A 10000-nucleotide genomic window follows, 5' to 3' on the forward strand; every position below is an offset into this window, starting at 1 on the left:
GACTCGCCGCCTCGCACGCCTATCAATCACAAGTGTATATACCAACCCTCAGCCAGACGTACTGACGGGAGCAAACCCGCAGTGCAATGTGCGTTCGAAATCTTAGCGCTCAATGTGTCTGCAATTCGCGCTAGTTAACGCAGCTGGCTGCGTTCTTCATCGACCCATGAGCCGAGTGATCCACCGCTAAGAGTAGTTCTTTCTTCACGCTTCCAAACGTGATTATTACTCGTACATAGTATGAGAAATTGGTTTGAGTTGGCGGCACCGGTAGCTGGTGCTCATTGAGTCTACTCAAAGCCGTACCCCGAAGGGACAGCCGAATTGTCGCTCGCACGTCACCGAGACCGACGGACAGGACGGTCGCTCAGTGCGAGAGTAGACGCCAACGGAGCCGTTGGTTAACGGAGGTGCACCGAACCAGCTAGTAACGAGAGCCAAACGGGCTCGCAACACATTCTCGCTGCTAGTTCACGCGGTGCGGACCACCAAATGAATTCAGAACTCGTTGAAAGTTTGAATCATTAATGATCCCGGAGCAGGTTCCCCTACTCCGACCTTGTTACGACTTTTGCCCGGTTCAAGCCACTGCGATTAAGACGATTTCCATCATGCAGAAGCCCGAAAGCCTCCGCACAACAGTCCTCGCGTTTCTCGAAACGGCTCAGTCCCGGGCAGCGACGGGCGGTGTGTACAAAGGGCAGGGACGTAATCAACGTGAGCTGATGACTCACACTTACTGGGAATTCCTCGTTCAAGGGAAATAATTGCAATTCCCTATCCCGATCACGGGGGATTTTCAAGGGTTTACCCGCACCTTTCGATGCAGGAAGAGCACGCTGATTCCCCCAGTGTAGCGCGCGTGCAGCCCCGGACATCTAAGGGCATCACAGACCTGTTATTGCTCAATTTCGTGCGGCTGAACACCGCCTGTCCCTCTAAGAAGTCGCCTGGACTGAACTATCCAGGAACTAGTTAGTAGGCTAGAGTCTCGCTCGTTATCGGAATAAACCAGACAAATCGCTCCACCAACTAAGAACGGCCATGCACCACCAACCACCGAATCAAGAAAGAGCTCTCAATCTGTCAATCCTCACGGTGTCCGGGCCGGGTGAGTTTTCCCGTGTTGAGTCAAATTAAGCCGCAGGCTCCACTCCTGGTGGTGCCCTTCCGTCAATTCCTTTAAGTTTCAGCTTTGCAACCATACTTCCCCCGGAACCGGAAGACTTTCGTTTCCGGGAAGCTCCCTGCCAGGGCGTAATTACCACCGGCAGATCGCTAGTTGGCATCGTTTACGGTCAGAACTAGGGCGGTATCTAATCGCCTTCGATCCTCTGACTTTCGTTCTTGATTAATGAAGACATTCTTGGCAAATGCTTTCGCTGTAGGGCGTCCCGCTGCGGTCCAAGAATTTCACCTCTCACGCAGCGATACGAATGCCCCCGTCTGTCCCTCTTAACCATTATCTCAGTTCAGAAAACCAATAAAATAGAACCGAAGTCCTTTTCCATTATTCCATGCACAAACATTCAGGCGAAACGCCTTTTTTGAGCAATCTGATTTACTCAAGGTAAACTCGCTAGCCACCGCCGGCCACCAGTGAAGGCTACCGACGGAAAACCAGCAGTATTTGCCTAGGAGCTCAGTTCACGCCCAGAGGGCGGACCGAGTCCTGAGGCGCAGATCCAACTACGAGCTTTTTAACCGCAGCAATAGGGATATACACCTTGAGAGCTGGAATTACCGCGGCTGCTGGCACCAGACTTGCCCTCTCATAGATCCTCGTTAAAGGGTTTAAATTGTACCCATTCCGATAACCGGCCTCAATGAGAACGGTCTCGTTATTGTTAGTCACTACCTCCTCGTGCCGAGAGTGGGTAATTTGCGCGCCTGCTGCCTTCCTTAGATGTGGTGGCCGTTTCTCAGGCCCCCTCTCCGGAATCAAACCCTAATTTTCCGTTACCCGTTGCAACCATGGTAGGCACATAAACTACCATCGAAAGTTGATAAGGCAGACACTTGAAAGACACGTCGCCGGTACAAGACCATGCGATCAGCTGAGTTATTCAGAGTCAACAACAAACGGCCGAAACCGATTGGTTTTGATCTAATAAATGCACTCGTCCCGTAAGGTCTGAGTTTTGCTGCATGTATTAGCTCTAGAATTACCACAGTTATCCAAGTAGGATTGTCTACATCAAGTAAATTATAGCTGTTGTAATGAGCCATTCGCGGTTTTCACCATATAGTAGCTGTACATGCACGTGCATGGCTTAATCTTTTAACTGAGCATATGACCCCTGGCAGGATCAACCAGGTAACCGATCTTACACGTCCACACACGCCCCAAGCGGGAGCGCATTAACAAGCAAGTCAGTCGTTCGACTCGAAAGTCGTTCGAATATCTTTGTCCACGTTCACAAAGCCTCTCTCACGCTTTGAACTGGCACATAACGTTGCTCTAACTCAGCGCACGCCGAATAGTGTCAGCAGCCAACGCCGAAACGCTAGCCGCCAACGGTCGCTCAGAACCGGTCCTTTCGGAGCAGTTGAGAACTAATCTTGGCTGATAGGATCTGTTCCTAAGAACGAATCGCAGCCACCAAATAAGTTTGATCCGAGAGAGTTTTTTTTAGTGAAAATTTTTTTTTTCAAAATTACAAATTTTACTTTCACAGTTTTTCCCACTCTCCTTCACATGTCGCGGCTTTTTTACCACGTGTTTTTTACCTCGTCTTCATCGTCATCTTCATCTTCATCTTCATCTGGGGCTCGGGTTCGACAGGGGCTCGGGTTGGCACCAGGGGTGTCCACGGCCGGCCGCGGCCGGCTGCCCGGCCGGCCGGCCGGCCAGCCGACCGCGGCCGGGAGGGGGTTGACTGCCGGCCGGACACGGCCGCTAGGAGGTGGCGGCCGGCCGGTCACGGCCGGTGGAGGTGACCGCTCGTGTTTACTCATTTGGATGTCTGCCAGACGACCTCAATAGACGTCAAAACATGCGCGCCTAAGGATTAGCGCCTCAAGACCTCCTTGCAACACGTTCTCCATCGTTGCAGAAACCCTCCCCAACATTCCTCTGCTTGTAAACGCGTCTTTTTTCTATTATCGATTAGAGGCCGGCACCGGCCGGTAAAGGGTGCCGGCCGGCCGGCCGCGGCCGGTTGGGGGTGGCGGCCGGCCGGTCACGGCCGGGAGAGGTGTGACGGCCGGCCGGTCACGGCCGATAAAAGGGCAGCGGCCGGCCGGCCGCCCTCTGGGGCCGGCCGTGGACACCCCTGGTTGGGACGCACAGGTCCGCACGCACAGGCCGGCACGCACGACTGGCTCGCTTGGAAGAGAAGGCATAGTTACACAATGTCACAGACACCAGTAATTAGATGGCCTATCATTTGGATACCTTAAGACAGTCATAGTTCGACACCAGCCGGGCAATCCTGGGCGCTGGTGCTTTGGGAAATATAATGACACTCACTAATTAGATGGCCTATCATTTGGATACCTTAAGATAGTTATAGTTCGACACCAGCCGGGCAATCCTGGGCGCTGGTGCTTTGGGAAATATAATGACACTCACTAATTAGATGGCCTATCATTTGGATACCTTAAGATAGTTATAGTTCGACACCAGCCGGGCAATCCTGGGCGCTGGTGCTTTGGGAAATATAATGACACTCACTAATTAGATGGCCTATCATTTGGATACCTTAAGACAGTCATAGTTCGACACCAGCCGGGCAATCCTGGGCGCTGGTGCTTTGGGAAATATAATGACACTCACTAATTAGATGGCCTATCATTTGGATACCTTAAGACAGTCATAGTTCGACACCAGCCGGGCAATCCTGGGCGCTGGTGCTTTGGGAAATATAATGACACTCACTAATTAGATGGCCTATCATTTGGATACCTTAAGATAGTTATAGTTCGACACCAGCCGGGCAATCCTGGGCGCTGGTGCTTTGGGAAATATAATGACACTCACTAATTAGATGGCCTATCATTTGGATACCTTAAGACAGTCATAGTTCGACACCAGCCGGGCAATCCTGGGCGCTGGTGCTTTGGGAAATATAATGACACTCACTAATTAGATGGCCTATCATTTGGATACCTTAAGATAGTTATAGTTCGACACCAGCCGGGCAATCCTGGGCGCTGGTGCTTTGGGAAATATAATGACACTCACTAATTAGATGGCCTATCATTTGGATACCTTAAGACAGTCATAGTTCGACACCAGCCGGGCAATCCTGGGCGCTGGTGCTTTGGGAAATATAATGACACTCACTAATTAGATGGCCTATCATTTGGATACCTTAAGATAGTTATAGTTCGACACCAGCCGGGCAATCCTGGGCGCTGGTGCTTTGGGAAATATAATGACACTCACTAATTAGATGGCCTATCATTTGGATACCTTAAGATAGTTATAGTTCGACACCAGCCGGGCAATCCTGGGCGCTGGTGCTTTGGGAAATATAATGACACTCACTAATTAGATGGCCTATCATTTGGATACCTTAAGACAGTCATAGTTCGACACCAGCCGGGCAATCCTGGGCGCTGGTGCTTTGGGAAATATAATGACACTCACTAATTAGATGGCCTATCATTTGGATACCTTAAGACAGTCATAGTTCGACACCAGCCGGGCAATCCTGGGCGCTGGTGCTTTGGGAAATATAATGACACTCACTAATTAGATGGCCTATCATTTGGATACCTTAAGATAGTTATAGTTCGACACCAGCCGGGCAATCCTGGGCGCTGGTGCTTTGGGAAATATAATGACACTCACTAATTAGATGGCCTATCATTTGGATACCTTAAGACAGTCATAGTTCGACGCTCAGCGTGAGCTCAGCAACGCTCAGCGACGCTCAGCATGAGCTCAGCAACGCTCAGCATGAGCTCAGCAACGCTCAGCGTGAGCTCAGCAACGCTCAGCGTGAGCTCAGCAACGCTCAGCGTGAGCTCAGCAACGCTCAGCGTGAGCTCAGCAACGCTCAGCGTGAGCTCAGCGACGCTCAGCGTGAGCTCAGCGACGCTCAGCGTGAGCTCAGCAACGCTCAGCGTGAGCTCAGCAACGCTCAGCGTGAGCTCAGCGACGCTCAGCGTGAGCTCAGCGACGCTCAGCGTGAGCTCAGCAACGCTCAGCGTGAGCTCAGCAACGCTCAGCGTGAGCTCAGCAACGCTTAGCGTGAGCTCAGCAACGCTCAGCGTGAGCTCAGCAACGCTCAGCGTGAGCTCAGCAACGCTCAGCGTGAGCTCAGCGACGCTCAGCGTGAGCTCAGCGACGCTCAGCGTGAGCTCAGCAACGCTCAGCGTGAGCTCAGCAACGCTCAGCGTGAGCTCAGCAACGCTCAGCGTGAGCTCAGCAACGCTCAGCGTGAGCTCAGCAACGCTCAGCGTGAGCTCAGCAACGCTCAGCGTGAGCTCAGCAACGCTCAGCGTGAGCTCAGCAACGCTCAGCGTGAGCTCAGCAACGCTCAGCGTGAGCTCAGCGACGCTCAGCGTGAGCTCAGCAACGCTCAGCGTGAGCTCAGCAACGCTCAGCGTGAGCTCAGCAACGCTCAGCGTGAGCTCAGCAACGCTCAGCGTGAGCTCAGCAACGCTCAGCGTGAGCTCAGCAACGCTCAGCGTGAGCTCAGCAACGCTCAGCGTGAGCTCAGCGACGCTCAGCGTGAGCTCAGCGACGCTCAGCGTGAGGACGACATAAGAGGACGACATAAGAGGAGGACGACATAAGAGGACGACATAAGAGGAGGACGACATAAGAGGACGACATAAGAGGAGGACGACATAAGAGGACGACATAAGAGGACGACATAAGAGGACGACATAAGAGGAGGACGACATAAGAGGACGACATAAGATCAGTCTTGTGCGAGCCCCTTATTGATAAGGGGGGACCAACGCCCCCCCCCCCCCCCCCTTGGGTTTTACAACGGCCCCTTGGGCTGGGGAACAAAGGTGGAAAAATTGTGACGAACGTTTGATTGCAGACCAGCGGGTGACGCGAGGAGCAAGCCGAAGAGAAGAACAATTCTCCGTTGGATTACTGTAATAGGATGCATTGTTTCAATAAAGTTCTCTCTCTGTCTACAAGTGAATCGGAAAGAGTCGAAGAGCATTGTAATGACGACAGAAGGACGGAAGAACGGCTAAAGAGCGATGAATGGGCAGACGCAGTGGATTACGGTAGGTGTGGGAGAGAGTGTGAGGCGCGTTACTGATGAGACGTTTCTTTCTCCTCTCAACTGTTATCATTCCGGCCGATCAACAGCTTCAAATGTAGCTGAATGAAAGCACTACCAGTCATGCTATTCGCCGTCTTCATAAGGTTGATAAAAGGTGACGATGACAACGCCCCCGTAATTGCCCTTTTTGCCCGTTTTGCTCGGAAAGGTCGCCGTATCGTTCATGGAAGCCGAATGAATATCAATCAAAACCACGGCTTCAAATAAAGTTCCAGGCTTGCTCTTTCAAATCGCATGCTCAGTTTGTCATAATTCACTCAAAAACCCCTCTTATTGATAACGCCCCTTGGGAGATGTATTGGAGCGTCGAATACGCACCTCAAGGGGCGTTGTACATTGGCTATTATCTGAAAGTGCCAGGAAAGTGGAGTTGGCGTTAGAGGTAGTACTTGAGTCGCGCTTTCAGAAAAGTGAAAGCACAGCTTTGGAGGTGCGGTTTCCGAAGTGTGGCGTTGTGCCCAAAACTCCAAAACTGCCTCTGTGGCGCCAAAACGGGGGCGTTATCAAAATCGTATGTTAACCAACGAATTTGAAGAAATGCATTCTTGATAAGTAAAGGCCATCACGTGAGCTTCATTTTGAGCTATGAACCACGTGTGCACGTGGCGGATGACATGTTCACCGAATTTCTCCTCCATTTTCTCTGCATCACTTTCGCTCGGATCGATGGAATGACACTGCAAACAAGCAGTTTATTGGAGAAAATGTGCGACGAAACATGTCCCATGCAGGGAAGTGAGTTTTCGAACGAAGGACATTCTTTGCGAAGGAACGACAATATGCAAAATGGGGCATGTGTGTCTGGCGAACGTTCACTCATCTTCGTCATCATCGCCATGTGGCCGGCGAGGTCGAATGTTGATGAACTCCTTGATGTCGAGGGTATAGTCTGACGGGCGGATCAGCTGCTTGAAAATGTCGTATTTCAGAAGGTAGTTGTGTGAGGTTGTTCCGCCGCGCCCTTGCATTCGGTCGAACTCGCTGGGATCACCGAAGGCGGCGACAAAATAGTCACGCATTTCGTATGTCTCTTCCACGTCCCCATTAGACGAGAAACCTAGGCAAGATGTGCAAATTACTCTGATGTGGTTATGTTCGGAAGCTATGCAAGCACGAACACCTGTGCCACGCTAACCGTAGTGCAGGAGAGTTGCCTTTTGCCACTCCTCAAGCCGCATGAAGTCGTTCCTTTTTGGATTCGCACCCGCTGGCAGAAATCCCTGCAGTTCCCAGGCAAGGACATCCTCCGTGAGATCAAAATGAAGCAGGGACTGCAGACACGTTCGGATTCTGCAAGTAGTGAAAAAAATCTCGTGGGTTTCTTTTCCTTTTCTTACCTTAGGATGTTGTTCAGCGAGGAAAACTCTCTCTCCTGTCTCGTCGACGCCACGTGCCGGTTTCACCTTATACGTGTCGTTGATGGCGAGCTCTGTACGGTGAGCCAAACAGGGCGTCGCAAACATCTCCATATCGGTGATCCCGGACGTCCGCGCTCTCATGTGAGTTGATAGTTGGCCGAGGAAGCCCTCCCCCGCTCCCTGCTTCACCGACCGTCACTATTTCTTCCGCACCCTGAACCGCGACACCGCAACCCCTCTGGTGCAGACGGCCGACCTCATGATTGATCTAGCGGGTGCGAGCAAGAAGAAGATCTACGGCATGGTGTCCAACGAAGACAGCCAAGCGGCCGAGTTGTTGTTCACAGAGCAAAGGCGCGCAGTCCTGAAGAAAACTGTTCAGGATACCACCAAGCGTAAGGAGGCTTTCGGCGTGGGAAATGCATTCGCGACATTTCTTGATCACCCATTCCGGGAGGAAACCGGCACGCCTCCGTTGCTAACCTTCTACTCATACTTCAAATTTGAAGACGATGTTGCTGTTACTCACCGGGCCACGATCACCAGTCTCGTGAACTCCCTCGAAAAGACGTTCGAAAGCCAGCAGGATTACAACCCTCTCAGCTACAAATTGGTGTATGAGGTTGCGAGTTGTTCCGATGATGCATTCGACTCCGTGTTGGGTGACATGCAGTACCCCGTTTGCCGATGTTTCTACAAATTCACCGAGGAGGTCCACGAGGCGAGTCGGAGTGAGCCGTGCGGGATCGAGACAACAATGTTGGCACTGCCGATTGTGGTGGAATTCGAGGCGTTGTTGAGAAGTGTGCGCGAAACCGGCTTGAAGATTTCTCACCATGCGATTGGGAACATGGAAGCGTGGAGGCGGTTGATGAGGGGGGGGGGGGACAAGGGCCTTTTCGTGGATGAGACCAAGAGCGTCGCACTCGGGGCAACTCTGAGGTCGCTCGTGACGCGCGTCCATCTGATCCGCCGAACGCGTATTTTCAATTCTTGCTCACATCAGAACGTCACGCCGGAACAAACTCACCGTGACTCGGTAAGATAGAGCACTTTCAGAAGTCATAACCAAGTGAAGTTTCTATATGTTGATCACTTTGCCGCATCTGAGTGAACGGGCCCGACCCCGGCAACGTCGACTGGGCAGCGATGTCGGACCGCTGGTTCGACAGTAAACATGCGCCAGCCGATGAGACAGCAGGGTATGCACGCTCGCGAATCGCCACATTTCTGGAATTCATTACATCCGAGGGCTGGTGCAAACTGTTAAATAGCACATACTCATAAAATAGTGAACGGACCAACAGTGCAGACTCGTGCCCAGCCGAGCCGTCGTTACTCGACTACACCGATAAGGAGAGGGTTCGCACAGGCGATCTCACTATAGAAGACTACAACAGCCAGGACGACGACATCGATCAGCAGTACAATGTCATGATGTGTACCGTATGACCGCGCACACGGTCCGGGATCGGTCGGCGCGCACAGGGATCAAAACTGCCTCAACGCAATAGTCTTCACGTTCTCATCTCGTTCTCTTCTCACTCTTAGAATTAGCTGACACATATATCTCTCTCTTATGTTCTCTTGCATGTTGTCTTTTCTTCTTCGGATATGTAAACAGTAAGTGAAGAAACTACGACAATGACCGCTGCGCCGCCAGGGATGGAAGGTGTTCAGCGATATTCACTTTTTCACTCCTCGTGCTCCTCTCAAATGTAGTCGACATGCTCCTCTCTGTTCCTCGAGCCGTTCATCTGTTCTCTCCACCATCGTTTGGCCGTACAAAACTCTTTCGCCTCCTCACACATGAACTTATGAAATGGTCAGTAATCTCATCCTCCGCCTTACGGTCCCACGCAAGATGCACACGTTCCTCACATACATACCTGTCCGGTTCAGGTGGTTGCCACCACGAGGTCACTCCGTCATTCACAACACATCAATCTCGCCATGTCGTGCACTTGTTCATTCCACATTCAATTCGCACCAGTTTATTCATTTTCTAACTCATAAATGTCTATGCCAAGGCAGTAGTCACAGTATTCACAGTCCATCTTCCGGCCGACGACCTGCATGCGACCGCGTTCTACCTGCAAAGCGCCCGTTTCTTCACTGGGTGGTCACGTCCGAACTTGTTTCGAAGATCTGTTCCAAAAATGGCCAAAAATCCACTTTTTTCAATTTTTAAAATTTTTTCGAACATCTCTCTCAAAAGGTGAAGAACCCGGCACTTAAGAACTGTCCTCTGGCTAGAAAAACTGTGTCCTTCATTGCGCGACTGGACTCCCCACGATTCTGGGGGGGGGGGGGGGGGTGCTGATGACAACGCCCCCTTAGGCATTTTCAATAAGAGGGGCGCGCACAAGTCTGCATAAGATG

At 51.6% G+C, this 10000-nt stretch overlaps 1 non-coding gene and 1 pseudogene across 1 annotated transcript; both read right to left on the minus strand.

Annotated features, from left to right (window-relative positions):
• Nucleotides 1-42: 42 nt before the first annotated feature.
• On the minus strand, nt 43-195 carry LOC147870691 (5.8S ribosomal RNA). Its single transcript, XR_015533246.1, has one exon. It is a non-coding gene; the product is annotated as a 5.8S ribosomal RNA (ribosomal RNA).
• Nucleotides 196-525: 330 nt separating this feature from the next.
• LOC147870692 (small subunit ribosomal RNA) lies at nt 526-2320 on the minus strand (annotated as a pseudogene).
• Between the last annotated feature and the right edge of the window lie 7680 nt (nt 2321-10000).

This window comes from Zootermopsis nevadensis, unplaced genomic scaffold (assembly GCF_977971745.1).
Source record: "Zootermopsis nevadensis isolate Lab colony 2312 unplaced genomic scaffold, Znev_1.0 Znev_ptg000214l, whole genome shotgun sequence".
Taxonomy (NCBI): domain Eukaryota; kingdom Metazoa; phylum Arthropoda; class Insecta; order Blattodea; family Termopsidae; genus Zootermopsis; species Zootermopsis nevadensis.